General features: G+C 32.4%; 1 protein-coding gene across 11 annotated transcripts in view; it reads left to right on the plus strand.

The window, feature by feature from the left end:
* Tenm3 (teneurin transmembrane protein 3) overlaps positions 1-20,946 on the plus strand; it is a 2,430,710-nt gene that overhangs the window by 1,208,005 nt on the left and 1,201,759 nt on the right. The window lies entirely within an intron of this gene.

Genomic DNA, 20,946 nt, shown 5'->3' on the forward strand with positions numbered 1-20,946 from the left:
GTTTTTAAATGATGGTGTAAAATTTCTGAGAAAATAGGAAGACATGGAATTCAGCGTACAATTTGTTCCTTAAAAGGAAAGAGGATATCTCTTCTATTGTCAGAAGGGGAAGAAAGGATCCATACTAATACTTAAGGACTTTATCAGTTTGATGGCAGATGAAAGGATTTGGTATATGAAATGTTAAGAGTAATGGTAAAAGGTAGAGTCAGAGAATAAATAATGTTTGAAATCATGCATTGAAAGGAAAAGAGTAACAACTAAAAACAGGCACTAGGATGACCTGGTTTTTAGTAATATTGGACAATATGAATATTGAGAAGGCTACTTGATTTTTGCAGAAGAGTTTTAGCAGGAAAACTCAGTTGTGTTAATCTAGGATGGGAATTCTCCAAATAGGTGGGTAAGAAATAAAAGGACACGAGAAAAACATGGAAACTAGATGGTGAAAACAGATTGTTTGACATGTGAGACCATTGACAGCAAACAGGATGGGACACAAAATCAAAGACAGAAAGTACCTGGTGTAAAGGTCCTAGTGGAGTCAAAGAATAGTTAGTGAAAATAATTAAGCCAATGGGCCAGGTAGACAAGCAGCTCGGGATGAGATAGAATGAAGTCTTAATATTTATAAGTGGAGTTGGTATTGACATTTGTTTTGTGAGACTGAGAGTGGGTGGCTAAGGTGGAATATAGAAAAGGATCAGCAAAAATATTGCTATCAAAATATCAAAAGGTCAAATTACACCATCCAATGACAGCAGTGGTTGGTATGGGAAGAGCCAGTTGTCAAAATATTAAATTCATTAAGAATCCCATAGTAGTTGGCAGAAAGAAACGTTCCATGGAGGCATAATTAGACAGCATGAGATGCAAATAATATCTCTCCTCTCCCAAAGGGAATAAAGGGATAAGTGTGAATGATGTGAAGCAGTAGGCAGAGCAGGACTCTTTCATAAATAGTACTGTCTTGGTTTTCCTCCATATCTGTCTATGTTGCATGGTTTGGAAAGAAAAAAAGTCTTCAGTTCACCTCTCTGCCTCCATTTGTCTCATAGAGATGCCTGAATTTATTATGAGAATCAAGTTTTTCACTAACCCCCTTGACCACCATGGGAGGATTTCACGTTTTAGTAGAATCACACAGAAGATCCTTTGGCACAGTGATTAGAGGTTCCTGGGTTTGGAATGTGGCTCTACCACCAGGGTACTTTCTAGCTTGCATTACCAGGATGGCATTACCTGTCACACGTAAGGTATTTAATAAGTAGATACAAATGAAATTACTGTTATTATTAAGTTGTCATGCATCTCATATATTAATAGTATAAGCTCAAATCATTCAAAAAGACTTTCTGAAGTAAACCATATTTTATCCTGCTTCTAAGGCATTACATATTCTGAGATACCTTCCAGGTACTCCTTGCTTTAATAGGACTGGCATCTTCATTTTAATTTGGCTCATGTATCTTCCACTCCCCAAATTATCCTCTGTCCAATATCTCTAGATAGTGAGTAGGTGAACTTGTTGCTCTATTCAGCTTTTGGGCTGTGATGACCAATAGACCTGACAAGAACAATTAGAGGAGGAAAACTTTATTTAGCGGTCTGTGGTTTCAGAAGTCTCAGTCTATAAATGGCCAACTCCATTTCTTGGGACTCAAAGCAAAGTGGAATATCATGGTGGAAGGTATGGTGGAGAAAAGCATCTGGGAATGTAACACAAGGAAGGAGAAAGAGTGAGAGCGAGAGAGAGAGAAAATATCCACTCAACAAAAACAAAATATAAATCCCAAAAACAGGCCCCCAATGACCTACCTCTTCCAGCCACACTCTGCCTGCCTTCAGGGGATTGATTAACGAATTAGGTTAAGACTCTCATAACCCATCATTTCACCTCTAAGTCTTTTTGGATTATCTTACATATGAGCTTTTGGAGGACCCTTCACATTCAAACGTCATAACACTTATCTTACAATATCTCCATCATCTAAAATAAAACCTGCATCGATGTAGGTGCTAAGCAATATTTAATTTAAAATGGTTTAAAAGGGAACATATGTTATTAAAAGGTACACAGAGTTTTGTTTTTCCTGTAAGTATTAGGTAGAAAGCAATGAAGGAGACTTGGTAGCATGTTATGTTAATCCAGTTTGAGCAGGAGGGTGAGGTTTCTTTTCTTCATCCACTTTCAGCACTGTTTTCTGGTGTAGTTGGCTAGAGGAGATATAATTATGAATTACAATAATCAGTCTTAGAAGTGATGAGAGTTCTAACATCCTCACACGATGCCTGCTGCGCAGAGGTCTTAATCTGGCAATATTTCAAATGTGATAAAAAGATATTTGAATAACATTTGGCAAAGGTTTATAAAACATTAAATCCCATAGAAACATATTTAAAAGACTTAGTATTTGAAAGTTTAATAATTGGATTATTATTTAAATGAATCGGTTTTTTTTTAAGATGTCATACCCATTGGAAATTAACCACATGAGCAAAACTTCAGCCTTTTAGGTATATAGTTAAATAACACTCAGTTGCCACCATACAATCTAGATAAAATTGGTGCTGATCTGAAGGGACAAAACATTGTAAGTGGTAGAGGTGTAGATCATTTTTGCAATTTGTATTCACACATTTTTAAGAGCTCAGTAGGAAAGTATAGCTCAGAAGTCTAAAACTAGTGGACTTAACATTTCTTTTTATATTAATGACAGTTTTTTTTTTAACCAAAAGCATTAATAAAAGAGATTATGGGATTGGGGGAATTCCTAACAATAAAAATCAGAGAAAACAGTGATACAAACTATTGTTCTTATATTCTAAAAGAAAGGGGGGAAGCAGAGAACTTTTACTAAACATTTTTCTTTAACAACAACAAAAAAATCTTCTGGATGCTATGTATAACATCTCATTTAATCGTGATTAACTATTGTTTTCAAATTTCATATCGTAAAAACAGGTACTGAGAAATGTTAACTTAGTTTAAAAAAAAAATTGCTGTTAAGTGACAAAGCTGAGGCTGAATTCCTTCAAATGCCAAAGCAAGTATTCTGATCATTGATGTATGAAACCTCAGTTCAGTTTTGGATTATCTAGAAAGCCCTGGACCATTAACCTGTTCATTGCAAGGTCTTAACTGATTTGTTCTAATGTTGTCATAACATGGACAGAACAGTTAGGACTTAAAACTGAGGAATGAGCAAATGATTTATGAGGTCTGAGGAAATTCAGACTGCTAAAACAAATTTTGTCAGAGATTCTCATTTTCTTTGGAAGCTTTTAAACCGACAAAGAAGGTAGTAGAATTCTAAGCTAATAGAGCAAAGCTCCAAATATAGCAAAACTTCTATTATAATAAACTAAAGCAGATGAAAAAATGAGAGTTTGTTGATAGAACAAGTAAGTAATGCTAGTGCTGAGATTATTTATTGCCACATAATTATATTTTCAATTGAAGGCTATTGATATGGTTATATAAATTATGTTTTTAGAGTGGGAATGTAAAGGTATAAGATTGTTCAAAGTTTCTGTTTAAAGTATTTTAGGAAATATTTTGATGAATGAGGCATTAGAAAATTTTAAGATTATAAAATCACAAGACTATATTATCTGAATTTTCTGAATAAGAAATTTAATTAAGAGCTAATCGTAGGATTGTAGACATTTTGAAAAAAAATGACTTCATATAGCTCATCTCTTGCATTTGAGTAATTTATTTATTGTCAAAGAGTTAGTAGAAAGACTATTTCACATCTAATAGACAACATTCATATGAGAGTATTCTTCCTCTGGAGTAAGACTTTAGAATTATTGGAGTTTCATCTACAATTTTCTCATATTTTTGGTGCATTATACTTGTATATAATGGTGGGATTTGTTGTTTTTCTATAATTTAATTGGTGATAAAATACTGCAAGAATAAAGTAAATTAAGCCTTGTAGGAAGAATTTCTTAAAAGCTAATGTTTTACATTAGAAAAAAGCTGATTTGGGGGCTGGGGATGTGGCTCAAGCGGTAGTGCACTCGCCTGGCATGCGTGGGGCCCGGGTTCGATCCTCAGCACCACATACAGACAAAGATGTTGTGTCCGCCAAGAACTAAAAAATAAATATTTAAATTCTCTCTCTCTCTCTGAAAAAACAAAAGCTGATTTCAAAATAGTGGAAATGTTCTTTCAACATATTATCTATTTTTAACTTATTATTATTGAATAGCATTTAGAAAAAGTAAATGCTGAGTGGCTCTCTAGGAACTTTAACTTGATATAATCATCCCTGGAAGCAGCTTATTATGAAAGGTACAAATCAAAAAAAGACACTGCAAACAGAGTCATCAATATGTTTTCCTCTAGTTGAAAATTAGTATTTATTTTGGAAGTTTGAGCCAACTTCATTATTCTGTCTCCTTCTTGATAGTCAATTTATTGTTCAGAGCTCTCTCTCGATTAAACCCTGTCACTTCAGGGGAAGTTCAAGAGAATAGTGAATTATTGATATTACAGAAACAGTTGTTACTAATCAATACATTTTGAACCACATACAGGGTATATCTTTAAGGACATAATTCATCAAAAACAGGCTTACTGGGGATCCTCATGCTATTTTCATTGATTTTCTCTCTGTGGGAAGTCATGGTAGATACTCTATATATGACACTACAGTTATATTCAAAATAAAGAAGTCAGTTATTCAAAAAAAATACTCAATTACAAAGGGAAAAATCAAGCATAAGGATTCTAAAATAAAAATTAAATTTAATGTCTTCACATTTTAATATACTGTACAGATAATATATTCAAATGACTTAATAATTTTTAAAAGTTTATACCTAAGTAATACCTGATTCTAGGTATAAATTCCAGTGTTGACATACTGTGTGAACAGAAGTAAAAAGCCACATTTATTTAGATTTCCTAGAACCACTGCAGAGCTTGCTTTTAAATTTAAAATGAAGTATACACATACATTGCTCAATACTGTGCGTGTTCTACTAGCTTTTCTGTTAAAGCAATTTTTTTAAAAAAAGAAATAGTGAGGCTTATATTATAAAGCATCCTAAAACCAATCCTACTGAACAGCAAATATTTGGTTATAAAAAGGAATAATAATTTCTAATCTTGTAAGTCCATATCCTCATATATAGTGTTAGCTTAAAAATCAAGATAGCATATTATTCTCCATATTCACAAAAGAATCTGAAATGAGGGTTGGAGAAAAGTAGCATACCTAAATTTGTTACATAAGATAGAATGTTACTTTACTGCTGATCAGAGGAGGGAAAAACTGATCTATAAAAGATTTTTCACTTTTCATAAAGTCATTTGTTTTGCTTTCTAAAAATATAGATATTTTAGATCATAATTTGCATATTAAACCCCAAATCTGCCCAAGTAGTCCATTATTCTAACTCTATCACTAACAGATGCAACACATCATCACTGTAAACTACTTGGATGAGATATTTTCCTTTATTACCATAAAATAGTCATATTTTTTTGAAAAAAAAAACTAGACAGGTATACACAGTTACACATAGCAGTAGACTCAGTCATTAAATGTACAGACTTTGCATGTTCTCCCTGCTGATCCAACTTCAATTTGAGACTTTCCACCCAGTTCCTCACCATTCCAAACCATCTGATGCATTGTCCCTATAAAATGTAATCTTAATGTAAAATTGTTCTCCCCTTATTATATGTGTCCATAATTCATTTCCTTTGAGATTACTGAGCCTTGTTTCATTGAATGTGTATATTTCATTTATTTACTGGTACCAATGGATGGACTTTCAAGTAGTAACCCAGTTTTTAGTTATTTTGAATATAGATGCTAGGAAAATATCAGTTTATTTTATTTCTCTTGGGAAAATACCTGGAAAGTGGGATTCTTGTATCTTGTTCTAAGTGTGTATTAATTTAAAGTAACTATCCAATTATTTTCTAAATTTCTAAATCACTTTCAAATTTATGAGTGATATATAAATTTTCATTTTCACCAAAATTTGGTATTACCAGTATTTTTTAATTTAGCCACCTAGGGGTTTAAGAATGGTATCTCATTATAGTTTGGTTATTGGGATAATTGGTTATTGAGATAACTTCTAAAGTTTTCATTCAGATATTTTGCCCATTTGAAGAATATAATTATTTGTCCAATTTTTGAGTATTTTGTATATTCTAGATGAATCTTTTATCAAATATGTGTGCTGCAAATACTTTCTCCCCAGTTTGTGACTTGCCTTTCATTTTCTAACAGTGTTTTTAAGAAATATAACTTTAAAAATTCTAATTAAATATAGTTTATTGATTTTTATATGATTTGGGGTTTTGTATCTTATCTAAAAAATCCTCTTCTAGTCACAATTTTTCCTATATCTTCTTTTAGAAGCTATATATGTAATTTTGGTTTTTACAGTCACATTTCTGATTCATATTCAGTGACTTTTTGTCAATGGTCTAAAGGGAACGTCACATTTCTACATATGAATATCCAGTTGTGGAAAAGTATATACTTTCCTCACTAAATTATCTGTGACTCTTTGCCAAAACTCAGTTGGCCATGTAAGAATGAGTCTATTTATAAACTATTCTGTTCCATTGATCATCCTTATATTTATGACAACCTCACATGTTTTCTTAGTTACTATATAGCTTTATAGTAAATCTTAAAAGAATATACTATATACTAGAGAGCCTTCCACTTTGTTTTAGTTTTGAAAATTTCTTTGAGCTATTCTATTTCACATATGTTGTCATATATTTTACAATGTGATTTAACTTCAAAACTTGTTGGAATTTTGATTGGAACAGCACTGAAAATATAAATCAGCAATATTGAGTGTCTGATCATGGTATCTCTTCATTTATTTAATGAATAAATAAGTCTTCATTTAGCAGTGTTTTGCAGTTTGCAGTATAAAGATGTTACATATATTTTGTTCCATTTATCCTTATATGTTTTGCAGAATTTGGTGCTATTTTAATGGCACTGTTTTATAAATTTTACTATCAAATTGTTTGATATTAATACATAGGATTCATTGGTATTTACATATTAACTCTGTATTCTGGAGCACTTACAAAATCACTTATTAGTTCTATGAGTTATTTTGTAAATTTCATCAATAACCAAATAGAAAATCTTGCTGTGAATAATACAGCTTTTACTTCTCGTTAGCAGTCTGAAGCTACACTGTGAATCTGACTAGAGACAGAGAGTAGACCATCTGGGTTGTTCCTGATCTGAGGGTGAAAGTGTTCAGTCTTTTGCATTAATATGATTAGACTTATAGGTTTGTTGTAGACAGTATATAGTTAGCTGTTATATTTGTATATAATCTGTTTATCTCTGACTTTCAATTGGAATTTACTTTGATTTATATATTTTATCTATATATTCCTAATTCATAAAAGATATTTACATATAATATAATTATTGGCATGATAGCATAAAAATCACCAATTTATTTATTTTTTCATGTGCCTGGATAGTCTGTTTCATGTAATGTTTTCTTCCATGCCTTAATTTGGATTATATAAGTGTTTCTAATATTTCATTTTGTATTTATTATTGGCTTATTAGCTATGGTTCTTTCCTTTATGTCTTTTCTGTGGTTGCACATGGTTTACAGTATTCGTCCTTAAACATTCACAGACTATTTAACATAACATTGTGCCTCTTCACCCATCATATAAGAACCTTGCAGAAGTACCTCCAATCCTCGCTCCTGCCCTGTGTGCTGGTGTGGTGATCCCTTGTATTTTTATGTATGTAATGAAATCTGAGATGCATCATTACTGTGTTTTAAAGAGTCAGTTTCTTCCAAAAACATTAAAATAAAGAAAAAAGTTTGTTTTCTATTGACCTATGTACCATTGCTATGGTTCTTCTTCTACCTATATCCAAATTTCTGTCTTTTGTCATTTTTCTTTTGACTGATAAGCATCCATTAATAGCTTTTATAGTACAAATCTGCTAGTAAGAATTCTATCAGATTCCATTTATCTAGAAATATAAGTCTTTATTTTATTTTATTATTATTTTGTTGTATTTTGTATTTTATTATTATTTTAGTATTATTGTAGAAATTGTGGTGTGTTAAGCAAATTTCCACATTTATTGGAAGATCTAAGAGAACTAGGGTCAAGAATAACTGAAAAGTAGAGACTAACAGTAAAAGTTTTGTGTGATACTGGTATAAAGCTTTCCAGAGTTGAATGAGCTACAGGAAGCATTTTATAGTTTAACGAGTGATAGTTAACCATGTAACTTTTTTACTTTAAAATGAAATAACTCCACTATTCAAGATTTTTGCTGTTTGCATTTCACATGCCCTTGTGGATAGTGGTTACTATATTGGACAGCTCAGAATTATAGGGTATTTCCATCATTGTAGAGATTTCTTTTGGGGGAGATGACTTTTTAAGTTTTTTAATTGTAATTTTTTATATATGACCGCAGAATGCATTATGATTCATACTACACATGTAGAGCACAATTTTTCATATCTCTCATTGTATACAAAGTATATTCACAAAATTCATGTCTTTATACATGTACTTTGAATAATAATGATCATCACATTCCACCATCATTTATAACCCCATGCCCCCTCCCTTCCCCTCCGACAAGTCTGCCCTATCTAGAGTTCATCTATTCCTCCCATGCTCCCTCTTCTTATCCCATTATGAATCAGCCTCCTTATATCAGAGAAAACATTCAGCATTTGTTTTTTTGGGATTGGCTATAGTTGCCATTCTGACTGGAGTGAGATGAAATCTCTGAGTAGTTTTGATTTGCATTTCTCTAATTGCCAGAGATGATGAGTATTTTTTTCATATATTTGTTGATTGCTTGTATATCATTTTCTGAGAAGTGTTTGTTCAGGTTCTTGGTCCATTTATTGATTTGGGTTATTTGTTTTTTTGATGTTTAGATTTTTGAGTTCTTTATATACCCTAGAGATTAGTGCTCTATCTGATGTGTGAGGAGTAAAATGTTGCCCAAGAAGTAGGCTGTCTATTCACCTCACTGTTTCTTTTGCTGAGAAGGAACTTTTTAGTTGGAATCCATCCCATTAATTAATGCTTGATTTTAATTCTTATGCTTTAGGAGTCTTATTAAGGAACTTGGGGCCTAATACGACATGATGGAGATCAGGGTCCACTTTTTCTTCTATTAGACACAGGGTTTCTGGTTTAATTCCTAGATCCTTGAGTTGAATTTTTTGCATGGTGAGAGACAGGGGTTTAATTTCATTTTGTTGTGTATGGATATCCAGTTTTACCAGCACCATTTGTCAAAGAAGCTATCTTTTCTCCAATGTATGTTTTTGGCACATTTGTCTAATATAAGATAATTATAATTTGTGGGTTAGTCTCTGTGTCCTCTACTCTGTACAATTGGTCTAAAAGTCTATTTTAGTGCCAATACCATGCTGTTTTTGTTACTATTGCTCTATAGTATAGTTTAAGATCAGGTATTGTGATCCACCTGCTTCACTGTTCTTGCTAAGGATTGCTTTAGCTATTCTGGATCTCTTATTTTTCCAGAAGAATTTCATGATTGCTTTTTCTATTTCCATGTGGAATGTCATTGGTATTTTGATTGGAATTACATTAAATCTATATAGTGCTTTTGATAATATGGTCATTTTGATAATATTAATTCTGCCTATCCAAGAGCAATATAGATATTTCCATCTTCTGAGGTCTTCTTTGATTTCTTTCTTTAGGATTCTATAGTTTTCATTGCATAGGTCTTTCACCTCTTTCATTAAGTTGATTTCCAAGTATTTTCATATTTTCTGCCACATAGTGACTGTCTGTTGTCATTCTCAAATTTCTTCCACCACACCCAATGAACCTTTTTTCTCTAAATGCTTTAAGTTTTTCTCTTCATCATTATTATTCAGTGATTTTGTTATGTTGCATCTTGGTATGATTTTATATAGTTCTGTTTATTCTATTTTAAGTTTATGAAGTTCACTTTATTTAAGAGAATATGGTTTTCTTCAAATTTAGAAAGTGTAGCCATTTCTGCAAAAATTTTTGTGCCCCCCTTTCTTTTATGGAACTCTATTATAATTGCACCTATGTGACTTATAATCAGGTTGTTCTACAACCCAATGCTCTCTTGGTTTTTCATCTGTCTTATTTCTCTCTGTATTTTCATTTGGATTGCATTTATTCTATATTGCCTGAGTCAATTATCTGCAGTTAATCTTATCAAGTGTGTTTTTTCTTTCATATATTTTATTATTCATCTTTAGAATTTCCATTTGAGTCTCTTTTATGTTTTCTTCTATTTCTTAATATCACATTTGTGTTTTTCTCAGTGTTCTTGAGTATATGAAGTACATTTATAATAGTTACTTTAATGCTCTCTATGATAATGCCTTACTCTTTTTTGCCTAAATGTACTGTTAATTTTTCTCCTGATTATGAGTCATATTTTCCTGCTTCTTTGATTAACTGGTAATTTTGAATTGGATGCCAGACATTATTAATTTTACATTTTTTTGGATCTAGACTTTGTTGTTTTCCTTTGCAATGAAAGTATTATAATTTGGTCTGGCAAATTTTACATTGCAAAAAATAATTTACATTACATACTAAATGTAGATTTACTTTTCTGCCTCACCAAATAACATGCCCTTTGAGGGCAAGAATTGTAATTTATTCATCTTAATGGCCCAAGTACTAGTATATCACCTACATTTGATTGAATCTATAAAATTTGCTACTTGAAGTATTTTGCATTGTCTCCATATTAAGCCTATATATCTCATCTTGGTTTCCAAGATCATCAATAATATGACCCCAGTTCATTAATATACTCTCTACAAGAGCCTACAATTCAGCAAAGCTGAAAGACCCACCATTTGTAAAACTTCCTGGCTCCTCTGCTCCTGGCTCTTTTCTTGTACATTTTCTTCCACCTGGCATTTCTTCCACTGACTCAAACAAAATCTTTTACTTCCATTAACATATACTTTAAATACAACATCTTTCCCAGGGCTTACTCCATAATCACTATTTATAGAAACTAATTTGTACTTGTTTCCTTTTTTGTTTTTTGTTTTGGTACCACAGATTTGACCCAGGGGGGTTTAATCACTGAGCCATATCCCAAGCACTTTTTATTTTATTTTATTTTATCATTATTATTATTTTTTTAACTTTGAGACAGGATCTTGCTAAGTTGCTTAGGGCCTCCCTAAGTTGCTGAGTTTTGTTTTGATCTTTCGATTCTCCTTCCTGAACCTCCTCATGAGTTTCTGGATTGCACTACCACACCAATTGCTGTTTCCTATTTTATCTATTTTTCTACCTATTTCATTATAGTCTATGTATTTTCCATTCTATGAATATTTTGTATTCTATCAAATTTTTCCTTTTGACATTAAGTTTGCCTACAATGTAGCCCAACTCATCTTTATTCATTTGAGTTTTTCTTTCTTCAAGTTAAGGAACTGTGTTTCTTTTCATTTGGAACTGTACTTTAAAAAGTAGACATTCAAAGAGTATCTATTTAATTAAAAAATTGAAAAATTCTTTTGCTATTTTATAATTGTCAGAAACAAATTTTAATCTAACAGCTTTACTTAGAGAATATCTGCATACCAAAAAATTCACCTTTTTAAAATGTAAATTTTAAAAAGGTGAATTTTCAGTAGCTTTTAGTATATTCACAAAGTTGTACAATCATTATTTCTAATTTGTAATATTTTCATTAACAATCCCTTACTGCCCCCCACAACCACCACCCACAAAAACAAGAAAAAAAATGGGCTCCTTCACATTCACAGTTCATTTTCCACTCCCCTATTTTTTGGAAACCATAAGCCTTCTTTACATGTTTATAGATTTGTCTATTCTATGCATTGTATATGAATACAATTGTCTATTGTGACTGGCCTCCTTGACTTAACATCAGAATTTCAAGGTTTATTTATATTGTAACATGAATGGGTGCTTTATTGTTTTTAAGGGCCAAATAATATTCCATTGTATGAATATACTCTTTATCTTTATCCATTTATAACTTGATGGATATTGTAAATAATGCTACTGTGCACAAGTTTTGTTCATTTTGGAAAACATTTTGTGTGGCCATGTTTTCACTTATTTTAATGTATGTCTTGCAGTAGTAGTGCTAGGTCACATGACAACTCATTGCTTAACACTGAGAAAAAACTGCCAATTTTTTTTATTCCTCTTGATCACCTAATGATTATTTGTATTGAACATCTTTACATACACTTATTATCTGTCTACCTTTGAGAAATATCCAAATACTTAATCCAATTTTAATTTTCTTTTTCGTTTTATTTTTTGAGTTTTAAAAGTTCTTATAAAAGATACCTATATCAGGTATTTGATTTGTAAATATTTTCTCTTATTCTGTATACTACCTTTTTAATTTCTTAACTTTCAATTGAAGCTTAAATTTAAAATTTTTGATAAAGTCCAATTTATTTTTGTTACTTGTGCTTTTGATGAGATACATAAGAAACTTTGTTTAACTCAAGGTCAAGTATATTTTCTGTTTTCCTTTAAGAGATTTGCAGTCTCAAATTTAGTACTGTGATCCAATTAGAATTAGTTTTTGTATATGGTGTGAAATAAAGTTTTCAACTTTGTTATTTAAAGGGATGTTTATTGAAAGACATGGAAAAATTTCACCCACCCTTTCTAAAAAATATTTTTTGGGATGTTGGTTGACCTTTATTTTATTCATTTATTTATGTGCAGTACTGAGAATCAAACCTAGTGCCACACATGCTAGGCAAGTGCTCTACTACTGAGCCACAACTCCAGCCTCGCACCTACCTTTTTTAAAAAACTATTTCCATCATCACTTTTTTTTAAATGTTTTTTATAATTATACATGACAGTAGAATGACATTTGAGTATAATTTCCCATTTTTGTGTTTGTACAAGATGTGGAATTAAACTGGTCATGTATTCATATATGAACATAGTAATGTTATGTCTGATTCATTTTACTGTCTTTCCCATTCCCACCCACCCACCCTCCCTTCCCCCCACTCACCCCCTTCCCCCCATTCACTCCTCCTTCCCCCCCACTCACCCCCCCTTCCCCCCACTCACCCCTGTCCAATCTGGTGAATCTCCACTCCTCTGTGCCCCACCCCCATCCCTGCCATCCCCCAACCTCTACCCCTGCCTATTGTGAGTCAGCATCTGCATATCAGAGAGAACATTCAGCCTTTGGTTTAAGGGATTGGCTTATTTCACTTAGAATGATAGTCTCCAGTTCTATTGGTGGCAAATAACATAATTTTATTCTTCTTTATAGCTAAGTAATATCTCATTGTGTATATGTACCACATCTTTCTTATCCATTCATTTATTGAAGAGCATCTAGGTTGGTTCCATTGCTTTGCAATTGTGAATTGAGTTGCTATAAACATAATATGGCTGCATCACTATAGTATGCTGATTTTAAGTCCTTTGGGTAGATGTGGAGGAGTGGGATAACTGGGTCAAATGGTGGTTCCATTCCAAGTTTTATGGGGAGTCTCCAAACTGCTTTCCATAGTGATTTTACCAATTTGCAGTCCCACCAGCAATGTCTCAGTGTACCTTTTCTTCCACATCCTCGCCAACATTTATTGTTGCTTGATAATTGCCAATCTGACTGTAGTGGGATGAAATGTTGGTGTAGTTTTAATTTACATTTCTCTAATTGCTTGATGTTGAATTTTTTTTATATATTTTTGAACCATTTGTATTTCTTCTTCTATGAAGTGCCTGTTCGGTTTCTGAGTCCATTTATTGATTGGGTTATTTGGAGGTTGTTTTTTGTTGGTTTTTTTTTTTTTTTTGGTTTTAAATATCTTGAGCTCTTTGTATATCCTTCCAATTATTTATACTTTTTAAAAATTTACTGTTTTATAGACATACTTGGGTAAACGTATGGGTACTCTGAGAGAAAAAGAAAACTGAAAAAAAAAGATGAAATTCCATACTTTTTATTTAGATATATTTATATTTTAAATTAATATGTGTTTCCCTGACAGTACATTTCTCAGATAATAATCAACCAAGCATTTTACACCAAATATTGCTCAAAAACAAAGAGTACTTTTACTTAGAAATGATCTTTTTATAGTTCTCCTTATATTTCAATACTATTAACAATATTATATCATGCTAAAAAGGTAAAGTCAGATCAAGGTAAACCCGAAGAACTGAATACTTTAATAATTTTGAAAATTTTTGAATTATTTATGTAAATAATATATTTCTTTTCCAGTAGAAAACTGGACCCCATAAAAACTTATACTTTAAATATTGAGGTTTTATAGGCCTATTTTAAAAAGTCTTTGACATGAACAAAGAAAGCCTCAGAGCACTCCTGAAACTTCAATTCCTCTACCACTTCAGCCTGGCATTTACAATTGAGCACCACTGGGAATTCACACAAGGAAGTGACTGGAGGCCCAGATCTGATCACAGAGGGAAGGACTGGGTCACAAGTGGATGCTGCACCTCTTGCTTTTGGTGGGGAATTACTTTTTCCCTTGTAAAATGCCTTTTTTCCACCCCCTTGTAAAATCAAAACTCCTCAATTGACTCGACACTCTACCTTCCTATGGTGACTAAGAGGCAGCCCACTTGCCATGGGTTAGTCCAAGCAATTGCTTGAAATTCTTGACATCCATGTAAACACGTGGGTGGACCATGCTCATGTGGAAGACGCCCAAGTCTCCTGGGATTTAAGAGCAGCCTTGTTGTAAGGAAACAATATACCACAGGGTGATTGCATCATGCTGTGTGAGCCACCTACACTTTTCAGTAACTGATTGTGTGTGTGCAATTTATTCCTTTAGAATCCATTATTATAATATGAGAAATCCTTGGGAAGGTAGAAGGAAGAACACATCACAGTCAGATGGTAATGACTACTTAAACTATTTAAAATCACTCAGCTTGTTCTATATTAGACAAACAAGCTCTCTCCAATTATGTAGTTTATGCATTTTATATGGCTTTCTCATTTCATACTTGAGACAGAACATGCTATTATACATCTCAATATTGATGTGTGGGAAAATAATTGCTTAAAATGTGAAATACTGCCCCTAAAACATTTACAAATTGAAGTAAAATATTTCCCTCAAACTTGTTTATGTGTGTTTTTCTTGCAAAAATATTTCAATACTAGCATAATACTTCTCTTTTATTCTATTCGTTTGTGGTATCTCTAATTCATGTAGTTATTCTTTAGCAATTTTACCAATATTTTTTATTAGTCCTATTCTTTTGTTTTTAGAAAAAAAGTAATTAATTGGCTTTAATGGGAATTAACTTTATTTTGAAATTAACTTTTTGCATGTTCAGAATTTTCCTCTTGTAGTTTTTATGTAAAAACTCAAACCTCACTCTATTCTGCTTGAAAAGTGAGAGCTGCGGATTTTTCTTACCACTCCAGGTTTATATCATCATTTCATTCAAGGTGTAGGTCAAAAACACATTATGACAGGTGTCAAATTATACAAATTGTCCTCTTTTTCATAGAAAAAATATTCAATAGGATATGGAAAAAAAAACTAAAACAGGTTAAAAAAATCCAAGTTACACAATATCTTTCTATTAAAGCAACTTTTAGATGCAAATGAATGAGAGTTAAGGTAATGAGCATGAAGAGTTAAGGTAATGAGCATAAAGGGGACCCTTAAAAGGAAGCTGCAAAATCTGGAGCCTGAATCAAAAGGAACAAAGTAGTACAGAAAGAAATGGACACTTACTTCTGGTATTAAAGGATATTGAAAAGATATTTGTGATACAAGTAATTTTTTAGTGTTAGAAAAACTTAAAGAAACAAAAGCTCATTTTCAGTACTTTTATCATCCTATACAGAAAAAATATGATCTTTTCTACAGTATAGCTTTTAGCAATTTTCTGGGGTAAAATAATGTGAAACCTTACAACTAGTGGTATTAGGGTCAATTTCAAGTTATATCAACATAGAACTACGAAGAATTAAAAATAAGAAAGCAAAAGACAAAGTAAGCCCTCATCCAAGTAATTCTATTACTTTCTTTAATTGTCCTTTTTAGATCTTTTCTACTTTTGTTGCAAATGTGCTTAAATATTCTTCATTTTACTTTATAGACTAAAGGACAAACAAGGCAATTTCTATTTCTGAACGTAGCATGCCTAGATAGGACTCAGTCGACTGAAATCATACCTGATCATGCATATTTGGCCACCATCTGTAGAGTGTCCTCTTCAACTGTTTCATTTTTAGTCCTGTAGCTTCCTACAGCAACTACATTTGTATGACACATTAGTGCTGGGATTTTTTTTTTTTCAACTAATATGCCTGAGATCTACAGCAGACAAATGAAGTCTTAGATCTGTTTCTCACTCCATATTGCTGCCAACTCCCCTGATGTGGATGCCTATCTTTTTAATCATTCCAACCTAAATTTCAGCTTTTTATAAATGCTTTATTTTTGCCAGCATTTTCCCTTTGCAATCACTGATATAACGTGCTTTTCACATGGGATCCTCAGCTTTCCTTACAAATACAGCTTTTGGAAATGTCAGTACATTTAACTAACCTCTTGATTCCAATGAACCTGTTTTCTTCTCCTATGGAAATGTGCCTTTTGCTTCCTTTTGGTTCATCAGTTTGTATATTTAAGATGTCAACTTGGATGTCAGAATATTTTCCAGCATATACATAGTCATTATCTTTGCAAAATTGATAAATGATTGATCTACAGGTGTTTAGACACAAAGAGCTATTTTTTTTTTTGCTCAAATGGCTTTATTGTATCTCTCAATTATGCATGATTTTTCCATTGGCTGGCTCTAATTGTGTCCTAGGCTTTGACTTGTGATACTGTTTTCTGAATGGCATTAATAGTACAATACAATCTAGTGTTTATGTAAACCACAGCAAACTGCATTACAGCCTTATATTCAGTATCCCCAGATTATCTTTACTTCCTCTTTCTCCTATACGGAGTATGACTTTGAGATCAACTATACTTCTATAAATTATTAAGGCAATTACAAAGCAACATTTTAACTTTGGCCCAAATATCTTATAATATTGCTCTTTGGACAGAAATGAAGCTTTTTATAATTAGTCAATGTTAAAAACACTCATTAAAATTTTGTTAATGACAAAATTTTTAGTCCTGTAGAAAAATTAAATACAGAGCTTTGAAAAAATGCTTTAATGTGTTTTTTACTTGTATATTTTTATATATTTGTATAACACTTGTATATTTTTGCTCTTAGAAATTGGGCCCAGGAAGTTTTACGTAGCATTATAGCTAAAGGAGGTAAGCCAGGGTTCACGGCCAGAAGAGCAAACTGAGAGAACTCTCGTGTAAGCCATTTCCAAATGTCTGTAGTCTTATGTGAATACAAATATAAATTCCAGAAAATGGTTGTGAATAATGGAGTAAAAAGCTAATTTCAGGTTCTCTTCCTGTTTCTTTAAAATAACATTATTTTACATATATGCCTTTCACTGAACTATTTTCATCCCAAACTGAATTTGTTAATTAAATTCTTCATTATTAAATTGTCACACCTGAGCCTTGATCTCTTCATATTTACATCCTTAAAACATCACTTGATCATAACCCAGAATCATTTTATGTATCTATTCAATATAAAAAAATCACCAACCCTTTATGACAATTTTCTTATTAAGCATGATTACTCTACATGGCACACAATATCATTCTAGCAGATACGAGTCATCTCAGAGCAGAGCACATGGGGTGATGAAATGTTTCCATCCCAACATGTGACTGTGTCTTCTTCCTGCCAATTCACACTGCAAGAATTACTAATTGAGAAAACTGAAGGGTAGCAGCAACCATAAGACTTCTGAAGAATTATTCAAAAGGAGCTATTCTGTTTACTGATGTTTTAAATAATTTATTTCAAGATCAAGTTAGGAGTTTCCTTTCTACTTTCTTTTTAATTTAAATTTATTTTTAGCTTACACATAAAAACATACAAGACTATATATATTTATGGAGTAACATGAGATGTTCCGATACATGCAATCATTGTGTATGTTTAAATCAAGGTGAACATATCTATGTACTCACACATCTTTTTCATTTCTTTATAGTGAAAACATTCAAAATCCTTGCTTCTAGCTTTTTGAAATATACATGTTTATTATCAATAGTTACTCTACTGTGCAATAGCACATTAGAACTTCTTACCCTTATGTAACTATAATTTAGTACCCATTGAATTTTCAACCATGTTATAAATCAGTTTATGCAGACAGAAAATATTTTAAAATGTAGTTGTTTGTTTTTGGTTTACTGAGTCTTTATAGAAAGTAAGTTTTGAGTAAAAAACACATTAAAGCATTTTTCAAAGCTCTCTATTTAAATTTCCTAGCCTTTAAAACACAGATAGATAGTATTTTACAAGTAAAAAAAGTTATTATCAAATACATGGTATAAAAAGTACATACATAGATATCTATATCTAGATGTGCCTATTTTCTTTAAAAAAATAGGAAAAAACTAAGTAAATTATACAATGAACAATTATTATATACATATATATGCAGATACAGATAAATTTCAATGTATAGACAGACATGTGGTGTGTTTTTTATACCATATACGTGATGTTAACTTGTTTTCCTTGTAAAATATCATTCTCTTTTACTATGGAAGGGGAGGGAAGCCTGGCATTGAAATGGACCTTAAAAGGTTGCTCTGTGAATCAATAGCAAAGTTCCCCAAATACGTTTCCTTTTTTTCTTAGAACAGTCCAATCCACAGTTGATTATGAGTCTACTGAAGCAATTCTCCTTCAATATTTCAAAGATTAATAGTCAGCACATTTCTTTGTTAAGGATCTTGGACTTCTTTAACCTTGCTGCACCAGAAATTTTACCTAATTTTAACGAATGCTACCTAATTTTAACTAATTTTCTCCAGTTTTTATCATGCCTTTGGACCTCATTGATTTTTTTTCATGCATTACATTACATAATATTTTTATTTTTTTCTGTTTTGTTATTGATGTTTATTTGTTTTGTTTTTAGGAAAACAGACACATCAAAAAGGACACATTAGCACCCAATTATTGAGACCCAAAGCAGAGGTATTGCATATTGATTTTTCTTATGTATACCCTTTGCGTACTTTCAAGTATTGCACCTCTAAATCTTTTTCTAATGATTAACAAAAATATTATCTCAAATAAAAAGGAAGAGGGCAAAGAGGGGAAGGAGGGGCAGAGACATGGTGGAGGGGTCAAGAAAGAAAAACTAGGAATCTGGGTTTTGCAAACTGAATTCAGGCAATACAGGTTGTGATATGGATAGGTATGGCTGGGTAAATATTGCACAAATAACTCAATTCACATATCAAACCCCACAACTACTTTGTTAGACATTTTCACAATTCTAGATTGCTTTGTGTATGTGCAGGAGGAAGATTTTTGTAAGACATTATTTTACAGCAGTCTATAAGAAGATTCAAGACTCATAGAGTCATTTATTGTTTCATTTTGTTTATTTGTTTGTTGTTTTGTTTTGTTTTGTGGTACTGGAGATTGAATTTGGGGTCTCGTGTTTGCTGGCTAAGCGCTCCAGTACTGAGCTCCCTCTAGCTACAGAATAGGTAGAATAGGTAGTTTCCATGCAGTTGTGGTGAGGTTAAGACAAACAACTTTAAATTGGGTTCATAGAAAACTGGTACCAATCTTAAATGCTAGTGTTGGTTTAAATCCCTTAACCTCACCAGCTTCAGGCATTCAGTGAGAGATGCCCTCTTGTCTTAAAATGATTTTGTATGTATGAATCTGTGGGGGAGAAAAAGTAATATCTTTTCTTCCCCATCAGAAGATTCATAACACAGAATCTTGTAACAAAAGATGATTAATAAAATAAGAACATATCAAATTTATTTAACATGAGTTAAATAAAGGCACAGGAGCCTTCAGAAATGAAGACTCAATGACCCAGGGAAAATTATGTGTTTCTTATGGAAAGTCATGCAGAAGTGTGTTTGGAGAACAAAAGGGTCTGATCTACTGGTCATACACTGGAGGGGACTTGGAAAGCCCTGTTCAGATTCTTGCATTCCTGTGTAGCTTTCTTGTGCTCTGGGGATAGGGTAGGGCACCTGTTACATGAGGGTCTTCTGGGGAGAAAAGTAGGTGGTCAGAGGGTGGCCTCCTAGCTTCTGCTGTTTTCTCAATTTCCAAGGGGTCATATTTGGGGGAATCTTGTTCTGAGCATTATTAAGGCCCTCAGCCACCTGTGCAGGCACCTAAGAATTTGATTTTTGTGAGTTGGTTTATATATTTACAAAGTCATTGATATAAAGAGGAGTTTTCACAAGTACTTGAGGGAAATGAGAGTGGATATAAAAACAAAAGGGATATAATAGGGTAAAAGTATAATGGCAGAAAGTGAGAGGGCCCTTCAAACAGGACAGTCACATGACTGGAGAATTTTAGGGACTAAAGGCAAAGTATGACATCCCATGAAATAAATGGGTATTCTGATTACTTCAACACAGCTCAGAGTCCGATCAACAGACTAAGGAGCAGGATCCCCTGCCATAGTGCTGTGGCCAGGTACCTAGTTAGAAAAGGAGGCCAGAGAAGAGGCTAATGGGGACCTCTAAAGGTTGGGAGAGGTAGCAGGGAATCCTCCGGACACAGAAGTGGGGATTTTTTATTTGTAAGACTACTTCATTAAAATATTATTTATCTCAGTTGTTGAATTTCTGTTACCTTCCACTTTCATTTTATGCCTTTTTAAGTACCTCAATTATAGGAAGAATTAAGAAAAATTATACAATAATTTTAATAATAAAAATACAGAAATGGAGTATAAGCTTGTTCATGTTCTTTGAATCATTTGGGGTAGAGATAATATTATAGTTTTGATTCTATCTTGG

This window comes from Ictidomys tridecemlineatus, chromosome 14 (assembly GCF_052094955.1).
Source record: "Ictidomys tridecemlineatus isolate mIctTri1 chromosome 14, mIctTri1.hap1, whole genome shotgun sequence".
NCBI lineage: Eukaryota > Metazoa > Chordata > Mammalia > Rodentia > Sciuridae > Ictidomys > Ictidomys tridecemlineatus.